Source organism: Patella vulgata, chromosome 8 (genome assembly GCF_932274485.2).
Source record: "Patella vulgata chromosome 8, xgPatVulg1.2, whole genome shotgun sequence".
Taxonomy (NCBI): Eukaryota; Metazoa; Mollusca; class Gastropoda; family Patellidae; genus Patella; species Patella vulgata.
Window position 1 is genome coordinate 2,715,283 of NC_065886.2, and position 11,591 is coordinate 2,726,873.

At 35.1% G+C, this 11,591-nt stretch overlaps 1 long non-coding RNA gene across 1 annotated transcript; it reads left to right on the forward strand.

The window, feature by feature from the left end:
- The first annotated feature begins 7,546 nt into the window (after positions 1 to 7,546).
- On the forward strand, positions 7,547 to 9,530 carry LOC126830923 (uncharacterized). Its single transcript, XR_007684041.2, has 3 exons — positions 7,547 to 7,736; positions 8,059 to 8,184; positions 9,030 to 9,530. It is a non-coding gene; the product is annotated as an uncharacterized LOC126830923 (long non-coding RNA).
- The last annotated feature ends 2,061 nt before the right edge of the window (positions 9,531 to 11,591 follow it).

Here is an 11,591-nt window from a genome sequence, read left to right on the forward strand (position 1 = left end):
GTTGCAATAATTATACCAATGTGCTGTTATTTGACAATATTAGGTTGTTATTTGATCATATTGGGTATTATTTGGTAGTATTTAGTATTGGGTTATTATTGGCTTGTTTGGGGTTGGTATAGGGAGGCAAATGGAACAGCCAGATATCGGTATCGCATACGAAGTACATTTCCCGCGATATTATTTTGCATCATTATGTTGTAGTATTAGGTAGTATGTGGTCATATTGGGGTGGTATTGGGTGGTATTGTGTAGTATTGGGTAAATCGTCCCACCCATCAACTTCAGATCACATTCCGAAGGACAAACTTTAAGTACCTGTATTTTGAGATACGCGTTTATGTCTATTGGAGCTTATTTGCTATTAAGCATTTGTACCAAGACAATTAACTGTAATTGTGTGTTGTAGTTTCTGATGTGTAACATATTAACAACCATCAAGATGAGTAATTGTTACCCAAATAATATAGAAATACATTAACAAGAGCTTTGTTTCAATGTATTTATCCCCGAACCTTAAAGAAACTATACACAAAACACACATGTACAGTAACAAGTTATTCATAAAACAGTTCGGGGCTGGGTTTTTTATTCGACTTGTGTCGTCGTCGTATATTGTCATTACCACTGTTCTTCATAAGGACAATGTCTGATCATTGAGTCAAGTGGTGGGGGTTTCGATTCCCGGTTTTCTTACAGTTTTCCCCCACCCATTGCGAGACAACTCTCTCTCTCTCTCTCTCCCTCTCCTCAATATTCCAAAGCATAGATTGCTACGTCAACCCACAGAATAACATAACTTTTTAAATCATCGTCAAACTATCAATAGTGTTTTACATCCGACCAGATTTCTGTAGTCAAGTTCCTGATTACACACAACCAACTTTTGAGTATAATCCGTTTTTTTTAGAACTGAATTTAAAATCTTTTGTTTTGTTTGGATTAAAATTTATAAGCCAAGTATTCGCGAATTTAGATTTGACAGATCTTAGTTGAGGGACAGTTCTATCTCATCTACTGTCTGTTAAATCCTAGTACAGTATGTGCCACAGCCCACAAATAAATTTAGACCGATTGTGAAGAATGTCATGTACACCATTGCTGTAAATTAAAAACAGAACTGGACCAAATAATGATTTTATGGTAATTTCTGATGAACTTGAAACATTTACAAAGACTCGTTGAGTTCGACCCATAACATAACCTGACAGCCTATTAAATTGACAGTCTGAAAACCTATATGGACCTAATTTATACATTAAACCAGACATATTGGCATCAGCTGTTCTAGGAATAGTAAGCTTGTAATATCTAACACCCCTAGAAAGCATTGTGATTGATTGATCGAGTAAAATAAAAGCTGAAGCCTATCATAACTGACAAGACCATGGTGGCGACCACATCCTTTCTTATTAAATGTAGGCATTAGTTTAAATGGTAAATATCTCGGTCTAAGGAAAGTGTCCTAGCAATAGAAAGTCCATGTGTATCAGCAATTCCATGTGCATCAGCAAGCTCTGCATGGCTACAGGTATTAAAGTCATCACCCTGTTCACCAGATTTAAATGAATTGGGGGTACAGTGCATATGAAATATTAATAACAGCACGTAGTTGGAAATATAAATTTGATCGGCAAAGACCACAATTTGCCATCAAATTACACAACATAATATGTTAGTTTCGTAGGCCCAAGAAACGGGGGCGATAAAGAGGTGATATCTTACATGTTAATCTAAATAATAGTGATTGGTATTGCCACTAGCAGTTATGATACAATACGTATTGCGATACAGGTGCTAAAATACGATTCGTATCACGATTCATAACCAGTTCAATATTTATCTAGAAAACAATACGATAAATGAATAATTGATATTTTTAGCCCTACCGATGCCGCTGTTTTATATCATGATATTGATGGGGGGTCAACATAAGGACCAAAACAATGTAAGAGTGTACTAATGGATAAATGTGAGGTGGATGATTAAGAGTGACAGGTTACTTATTGAAGAGACAAAAAAAGGAATATTAGCGATACATGGATTCAATACGCGAATCGTGAGAAGGTGAATTGTAATACACCGATTCAACGATACATCATGTCAGCACTAGTGTCGAATCACACTTGATTAGTTGTTGATGTAAGGAATATTCTGGCTGTTGTTCTGATTTAAGATGAATTGGTAGCATACATTCTGATTCAAAGAAACATCGAATATTCATCCCAAATAGTATTAACATTTAAATTTCAGTGAATGGAAACATTTTCAATCTTTACGGGATTCCTGATTCACATAAACGCCGAATATTCATCTCAAACATACATAACAATTTAAATTTCAGTGGATGGAAACTATCTCAATCTTTACGGGATTCCTAAAATAGCGGAAGGGAATTCTGTATTTCGACTACGTTGCCGAAGACCTGTTGGTGGACTTCTTTATTCAAAAGCAACATTTAAAAGGAACGACACTGATGTGGCTACTGTGACATGGACAGGTTTCTGGAGTCCGTCTTCCTGTAGATTGTCTGTACACAATCGAGAAAGTGGTTATGGTTGTGAATCATCACTAAGAACCAAAACTCTTGTAATTTACAACATTAACAAGACAAGAGATTCTAACACTATATGGTCCTGTAGAAATAATAACGGGAATAGTAACCGATATATTCTTCCTGTTAGGACAGGTATTAAACAGTTTAATATACATATAATATGCTCTAATATTGTATCACAAAGGTTCGGAAGGGCGGCTTTGAAAGTAAGGGCCATTTTGTAAAATATTTACGAAAAGAGCTTGTTACCAGAAATCTCGTATTTACTACACATTTTCTCAGCAACTTGAACAATAAAAATAGACGAGTACCAGATCATTTTATTTTCTATCTGTACGAACAATCCAAACCGTTAGACAAAATTCAAAGTCCTAAAAAACGATATAGACAATAGTGTAATAAGGCAAAATAGTGTAATCAGCATATGGACTGTTCACCGTGTACAAAATACATGACAAACAGTGGTAACAGGTGTCCGGAAGAGTAAGCTTACCCTGCCTGGCGCCACACCCGCCATAGCTGCATCCAAACACTTAGGCGAAATCTCGGTAAAATAGCGTGATTTGCCAATGGACTATCGGTATGCAAAATGATCAACGAAAGTATTTATAGGATAGTATGACAAATTTGGTATATATTTGGAGAAAGAAGAGACACCTTATCTTATTAGAAAAATATATGACTTAATGAAAAACACCTTTTGGCAGCTTTGGCAGCTTGTTGTCTCCTTGGATGACGTAGGGGGCACTTGGTTTGGGTGATCGAACGGCTAGCCGTTGTGAAAATAGTGATGGGCTTACATATGCTGCCGACTTTTCTATTAAATAAGGCATAAAGATGTTGGCTATGGATAATTCAATAATTTACCTTGTATATTTTATGGAAACGACAAATTGCACAAGTTGTACATGAACCACCATAAGTTACTTGAGGCACAAGGCTGCTTAAAATAGACCTGTACAGAGGAGTTGTTCTCTTCCAATTAAAATCTTTTAAGAAGAATTTAAAACCAACTTTTGATAGAGAAATTAATTTGAATGTGATTCAAAACCAAATCACAAACGCGAAAAGGCATCTTTTAAAGTGCACTCTTGCTCAAAATTCATTTATGTGATAAGTATTTGTTTGTCCGAAATATACTCCCTCCTATATGTCACAGTGTCAAACCACAAGGACAGGTTTCATATGTTAACCTGTTGGAAGGAGAGTTGGATATAGATAGACGAGTCCGATTTAAATCTTAGGTTTGTCGAGGTTTTGATATCTTGCTGAAGAGTCGCGTGCACATATTTGATGTAAGTATCCACATTACAAAACGATGTTATTGTGTCATGTCTTTAAAGAATTTTGTCTTTTCCTTAAAGATCCACCGCAGTGTGAATTAACAACAAATATTAGATACAATAAACCCGGTGATCCAGACGTTGGTAACCAAGATGATAATACACTGGTTTTATCTGAAGGTGATGATCTTTATTTAAACTGTTCGGCATCCATTGTTTCTAGTGATCATACAAACAATGAAATAACCTACCAATGGAAGATTTATGGAGATAAAGATGAAATATACAATGGATCAGTTTATGTTAAATCAAATATAACAAGATTAGACGGGGCTATGTACATGTGTACTGCATCTATAGGGTCATATTGTACTAGTAGTGATGTCACGTATATACAGATACAATGTAAGTATAACCTCACTGTACTGTATTAGTAGAAATGTAAGTATAATAATACTAGTAGCAATATCAGGTATGTACAGATACAATATAACAATATTGTACCAGTAGTATATAGCGATATTATGTAAGTGAAAACAATGATGTGCTAGTAGCAATATCAATAATATACAGATACTATGGAGGTATAATAATACCGTATTAGTAGTATTATCTAGTCTAGAGATACACTGCAAGTATAACAATATTGTTCTAGTGGTAATATCACGTATATACACAGTACTGTACAATGAAATTGTGTGGATATAAAACTATTGTGACATATCTGTGTCAGGGGAATTTTAGATTGTCTTACTGTATATTTAACGCAATTAGTACTGACATCAATAAATACAAAAATATGACTAAGCCGAAAGTCGACAAGACGGTATACAAGCCAAAATGCAAGTCGAAAATAAGAAATTAGGAAAAAACGACGGGCGCTATTATCGCTGTGTTATTTCTTAATTTCCTATTTTCGAGTTGATTTTGGCTTGTATACCGTCTTGTCGCCTCACATTTTGTCGTAACTTCTACTTTTCGACTTTCGTGTTTTGAAGAGGCGAAAAGTAGAAATTATAAATGGTAGTTATAGGCTTCCATACATGTCCGTTGACATAGGGATAAGAATGCCAATGATTACTGATGGAGTTATTTCCCCTGCTTCATATTTACTGTGAACAGTTGACATTTGCAGGGGGATATACTGTTATGTTATAAAGCTGGCTTCTTCTCATATCGCCGACTCACCAGAATTTGGAAAGTCGACCGCAGCACTCTTTGATGGGTTAAAAACGGATTAAAAGCGTTAATGAGGCAGGGACCAGTCTTTATTAATATAGTTCACTTAAATTGATTTTTATCAGAATTCAACCCAACTTGAATTTTGTCAGAATTCAACTCACTCATTAATTAATAAAATAATAGGCTACAGTTCAACATAAAGCTGACAGGAGATCGAAATTCAGTTCATTGTGATTATTTCTCATAATAAGTATAAATACGTAAATCATTCTAAGACATTTCATATTCATTTCTTTCTACGATGGCTAATGCACAGTTACAATCTACGTTTATTCCTACACAGCAAAAGGTTCAGATATCTATGCGTTGCTGGTTTTAAGTATAGACTAAATAAGAGAAGAATAACGGCTTAGTGATATGGCAGTGCTGTGAAAATGCGAAATATAGACAACTGGCCGACTACGTGGTTACGCAATGGTTAGACGGCCATGTTACCCAAATACAAAGGGACCACATCCAAACCACACGAAGAACCAATAAATCTTTAGAGGGATGGTACGGACGCCCCAAAAAATTCATTGGAAAAGCTTACCCTAATATTTTTGAAGTAATTGCAAAAGACGATTGAAATTCAGTTATTGCAGTATTCAAGTGGCCAGCGACAACCACGTAAAAAGATCAAATATACCGATATCAACAGGAAGATTGAATATTCTAAACATAGATAAGAACAAGGAAGAATGAATTTGTTAGAAGTTTTGGACTATGTTGCACACCATGCGTGCAAAAAGTTTAAATTATGTGTTATGTTATGTGTTAAAGGTTGTTATAAGTTTTTTTTAAAAAAATAAATGCTCCCAAAATTATCTGCTTAATTAGTTTTATCCTTTAGCTTGGGTCTATTGTTCTTGGCCCACCCAAAATTGTCCCCTAAAACTCGGCGAGTCGGCGATATGGGAATGAACCATAAAACTATGCCCAATAATAACAATGATCGTATATGTACTATTTGTGGAGAGGAGTCGTAGATAGGCTAAGTTTGACTGAGTGGTGATAATTGTGATGTTTTACTGTATGTACCTTTAGATGTTATATAAGTAAACCTAAACCCAGTAAAATATAGATTATCCAACAAAGCAAATTAATCAGATTATTCAACAATATCTTTTTGATTTTATGGAAACTTGGTATTTCTAGATTCACTAGTTTACATATGTGTATGTTTAGATTTACCTTGTTTAAATGTGACTACCACATCGCAATTTCAGATCCTCTTAGTCTGAATATAACGGTCCATGCTACACCAGAATCCATTGAACCGAGTTGCCGAGTGGTGGACGGCTACCCTACTAATTATACCATGAGTAACTGGAGACATTACATTGATGGTCAGTTTGTGAGAGAAATAGAGGGAGTGGTAACAGAAGATAGAACAGCCTTAGTTTTAAATAACACCATATTAAATGGGGGAACTTATGTCTGTAATGCTAGTAATGGTATTAAAGATTTTAGAGGTTCAGTTTATCAAACAGAAGAAACATACATCAATATAGAAGGTAGGTTTATCAAACAGACCAAACATACATCAATATAGAAGGTAGGTTTATCAAACATACATCAATATAGAAGGTAGGTTTATCAAACATATGAAACATACATCAATATAGAAGGTAGGTTTATCAAACAGACCAAACATGCATTAATCTAGAAGGTAGGTTTATCAAACATACATCAATATAGAAGGTAGGTTTATCACACATATGAAACATACATCAATATAGAAGGTAGGTTTATCAAACAGACCAAACATGCATTAATCTAGAAGGTAGGTTTATCAAACAGATGAAACATACATCAATATAGGAGGTAGGTTTATCAAACATATGAAACATACATCAATATAGAAGGTAGGTTTATCAAACAGACCAAACATGCATTAATCTAGAAGGTAGGTTTATCAAACAGATGAAACATACATCAATATAGGAGGTAGGTTTATCAAACATATGAAACATACATCAATATAGAAGGTAGGTTTATCAAACAGACCAAACATGCATTAATATAGAAGGTAGGTTTATCAACAGATGAAATATACATCAATATAGAAGGTAGGGTTTATTTGATTTTGAATCAATCTGATCCCCTTATCACCCGTCAGGTAACAGAGCAATTTGAACTCTGTTTGAAATTCAGCATACTTTGAATCACTTGGTGAGCTACAACATTAACATGGTACTAGTAGTGTTCTAGTCTAAAATTGAACTTCACGTGAAGTAAACGGATAGTGTGAAACAATAAAAAAACGACATTTGAGAACAAAAATCTGCTTTTGTTTTCAGCACTACCGATGATACTAGAAGTTTCCAAAGTTTCTGAAGCACTGGTCGGATCTGAAGTTGAAATTTATGCAACGTTTATAATTGGGGGAGATGTTTATAACACCACGTGGTATCAACAACAAGTTAACAGTTGGAATAAAACAGAAATATCAGTTGATACAAAATCTGAACAAGCCATTAGACCAGTAAATATATATGGTACTTTAATAAATAAACACGTTACAATTATATCAGGCAGTGTATCAATTAGTGACATGGTGAATATCACTGTTACTGTAACTGTATGTACTCAGTATGGTTGTACAGTTTCTGTTCACTATGTGAGAATTGTATCAGAAGATCAAAGGACAAAATCATTGGATTCAACAAAGGGTATTTTTGCTTTTAACACATTTCTAATAAAGTCAGAAGTTTTATCTTAAAGACATTCATCGTTTGCCGTTCTAAACTGTTAACATCGTATAATTGAATTCAATAATGTATGTGTTTTTGTCACATGACGTTTTAAACCTACCAACGCAAATCAACATTCGTCGACTATAAACTGTCGTTGTAATTTTACAAATAATGGTCCATATCATGGCTTGTCGTTATTCTTGTTCATGTTAAAACCAAAGTCATTTAAAATAATGTATTCATTATTTCAACCTTATTTTCCTGTCAATATATAATAAATATGTGGATTATTTTGTAGAGGACGAACCCTCACCTGAAATCAACATAGGGCTGATTAGTGGAGTGATTGTATCTATAGTATTAATATTACTTGTCGGTTTTATTATCTTCATGGTGGTCAGAAAAAAACGACAGCCTAATCAAGGTAAGATTGTCTCTTTTGTCACAAACAAAACGACAGTTGAAAACCAATCAAAGTTTGGTTTTCTGTTTTGTCAGATCTCGTTTCCTAAACATATTTTGGAGCAGGGAGCAGGAACTGGGCTCCAAGCGCTGCTCATCACGTTGTTCATATTTTTCTAATTCTTGTTCTTGATAGAGACGTCCTTCACAGAATGTCCAAGGCTTCATCAATTCAAGTACGATCGACATGCAACTGTGCATGTTTGTTCCTTGTACAATTGACGGACGTCCATTTTGATATGACGTCACAATTCAACGATGGCGGTAATGACACATTGTTCTGTTCCTAGTTAATGATATGGTCTGAATGACACTGTCACTAACTTATTCGCTTTATTGCCTAACGTCTCACATCGACATCACTAATGTTAATATCTTTTTCTAAAATCCTGCATTTCTTTTTCCTCAATTAGCAATGTTTTCATTAATATTGAAATTAAACTGATATTCCTGTCTCTATGATATCTAAATATTTATATTATATTCCGTTATCTGTTTAAAATAGAATTGGGTCCACATTGCAGACATGACGTGTTGGTCAATTTAAATCAACATTGGTGTTATTATCTTACATTGAAAAGATGGGCTACTGATATCCAATATTAACAAAGCAGGGTCCATTCTCAATGTCACAATCCCATCGATCGTTCCGTACTCTATCCCGTTGATGTGTGCGCGTTTCTCCAATGCAACAAATGGCGAAAATTACAGGCCAAGACATACATGAGGTTGACGCTAAAAGTAAAGTTATGAAAATTATTCATTCTAAACTTAACAAAGTATAACTCTTGGGAGTTTAATTTTCAGAAAATTTGACGTACAGTGGATTAGAGATTGGTCCTGAGATTGGTAGGTTAGAATCAACCTATGACGATTTAAGAACCTATGTTTACGTAAGATCTCCTCCTAATGACCAAGGTGTAGCTAACACTTCAAGTCACGGCCCTCCTGTCCCGGAAGCAGCTAATACTTCAAATGACCACCTCCCTGTCTCACGCGAAGTCCTCAACAACTCAACTTATGACGGTCTTCGGACAACCAATGATGTGAGAATTTACGACACTCTGAACCCTGCTGAAAAAACATACGAAAACATACAGGACTCAAATGAAATGTAGTATTTCGTAGTTGGAGCCCATTTACGAAGCCTGTATAAAATTGTAAATAACATACAAGTTAGGTATCCGGAGTTTAAACTGAAGATGACTTAACTACCAAATTTAGATGTTCCCATACCAGTGTTTTATTTTTAATCTAAAGAATTCAATTATTAACGTGTTTTATACGTGTTTTAACGCTTTAAGGAGAACAGCCAGACAATTTAACTCCTTACATACATAAAATGATATGATACTAGTTTTTAATTTTGTTTTGTAATGTTTGTTTTTATTGAAACTATTTATATACATAAACTAATCTGATATTATACCTGCTTTCATTTTAACCATATCATACTTTTTTTTTAAATTTTAGCAATTAAATGTATATATATTTTGTTTTTTTTTATATTTCAACGAGTTTTCCTGACGTGTCATCAAACAAAATGTCATTGACATCTAGTTAATATTTGTATTGGTAACGATGATATCATTTCCCTGATATCTATCTTGATATGTCGGACGTCTGTCTGGATATCTCGGACGTCTGTCTGGATATCTCGGGCACCTGTCAGATTGTCCCAGGCATCTGTCTGGTTGACTTCAGTAGGAGCCTGAATTAATGTTTTTTACTGATAACAATAGCATTACTCAGTAGATTAATGTACAGGGTTATACATTTACTCTGCTATCAACTTTCATACTTATAACATAGTATATGAGTATTATTTAGTACAATGGCTTAGTTCTCCGCCATAAATTTCAGATTATTTCTTTGGATTTGTAAAGGTGTCTATTTCAACACTTCTAAATAATTAATATCCCAACAATAAATTCTGCATTGACCGAGAAAGTTCATCCAGATTTTCCAGCGTGGTCCCCCCTCGTCAGTGATGCAGGACGGAGGGCCTGACAAGGACATCTGTCTAGTCCTTCGGATGAGACGAAAAAAACCGAGATCCCGTGTATACATTGAAATGCACGCAAAAGATCCCTTGGCAGTTGGAATTCGATATAAAAGTAGGCGATAGTGCCGTTGCCTGGGCAAAATTTCCTCATAGCACACTGTATGGCGCATGCCAGTCTGATCATTAGCCCAGCATAGTAGCAGAACAGTAGGACGTTAAACCCCATTTCATTTCATTTCATTTATTTCCACAATAAATTCAGATCACATTAATAAACTGTATATGTATTAGTGGGTACATACTGGATTGTCAATTTCTATATCCCTATTGGGGTTATCAACAAAGGTAGTTAACTCATCATTACTGTATTTGTGGTGTAAAATAATTATCTACTGTTAAACAAGAATATAGAAACAATAAGACTCAGTTCTACATGTGTAAAACCAGACAGGGGTTGTTGTGGCCGAATAGACGTGCCCTTTGAGTCATTTGATATGTCGTTGAGATTGTACGTGCAGGGTCGTGACGACCCCGGTGGTTCCCCCCCCCTCTCCCTCTCTCTCTCTCGTCGCTTGTCCCTAATACCACTCTATACTAATGATTATATTATTTTTTATAAATGTGTGATATATTATGTTGGTGATTATTTGAATATTTGTTAATGAGTCGTCTGAATGAATAAATACCTACAGCTTTATTTAATGTACAATGCGTGTTTCAATGATATATTGAGGTCATCATGTATGTATTACAGTATAACCTGTTTCATTGACGATCTACTCAATTACTATACTATATCAGTGACGATTTAGTTATTGTACTACATAGTAGAGCATGGTGTTTAAAGTCGACACATCACACATTAGGTAATCTTTTGGCCAAAACTTATACCCACGCGGATCTTTAGCAGTGGAAAAAACCCGGAGATCCCAGCAAAACAATACCCAGCGATCCTACTCTTTAATAACAATACTTGAGTCATTGACGGGGCTTTTAATCTGCGCCCCGCCCAACACCATACATCCCCACCCACACACAACAAATTAAAGGATATATATAACGGTGAAATAAAGTATTGACTTTGAGTTGATCTTGTGTTTTATTCTCCTTAGTGATGGAACGATCTAAAAAAAAACTTAAACGGAAGTTCAACACGTACAATGCAACTAGATCAATTATTGAGGATTAGTGGGACCATAGCACAATTACGGTATACCGTGTATGTTAGGGCAAATATTTACTATTGGACCTAATGTGGGGTTCCGCTTACTGTACTTCGATTTCCAACTGTCAAATGTTCTGCCATGTGTATTCCAATAAATTAGCATACTTTCCTTGTCAACCTGACAGGCCCTGGTCCTTTC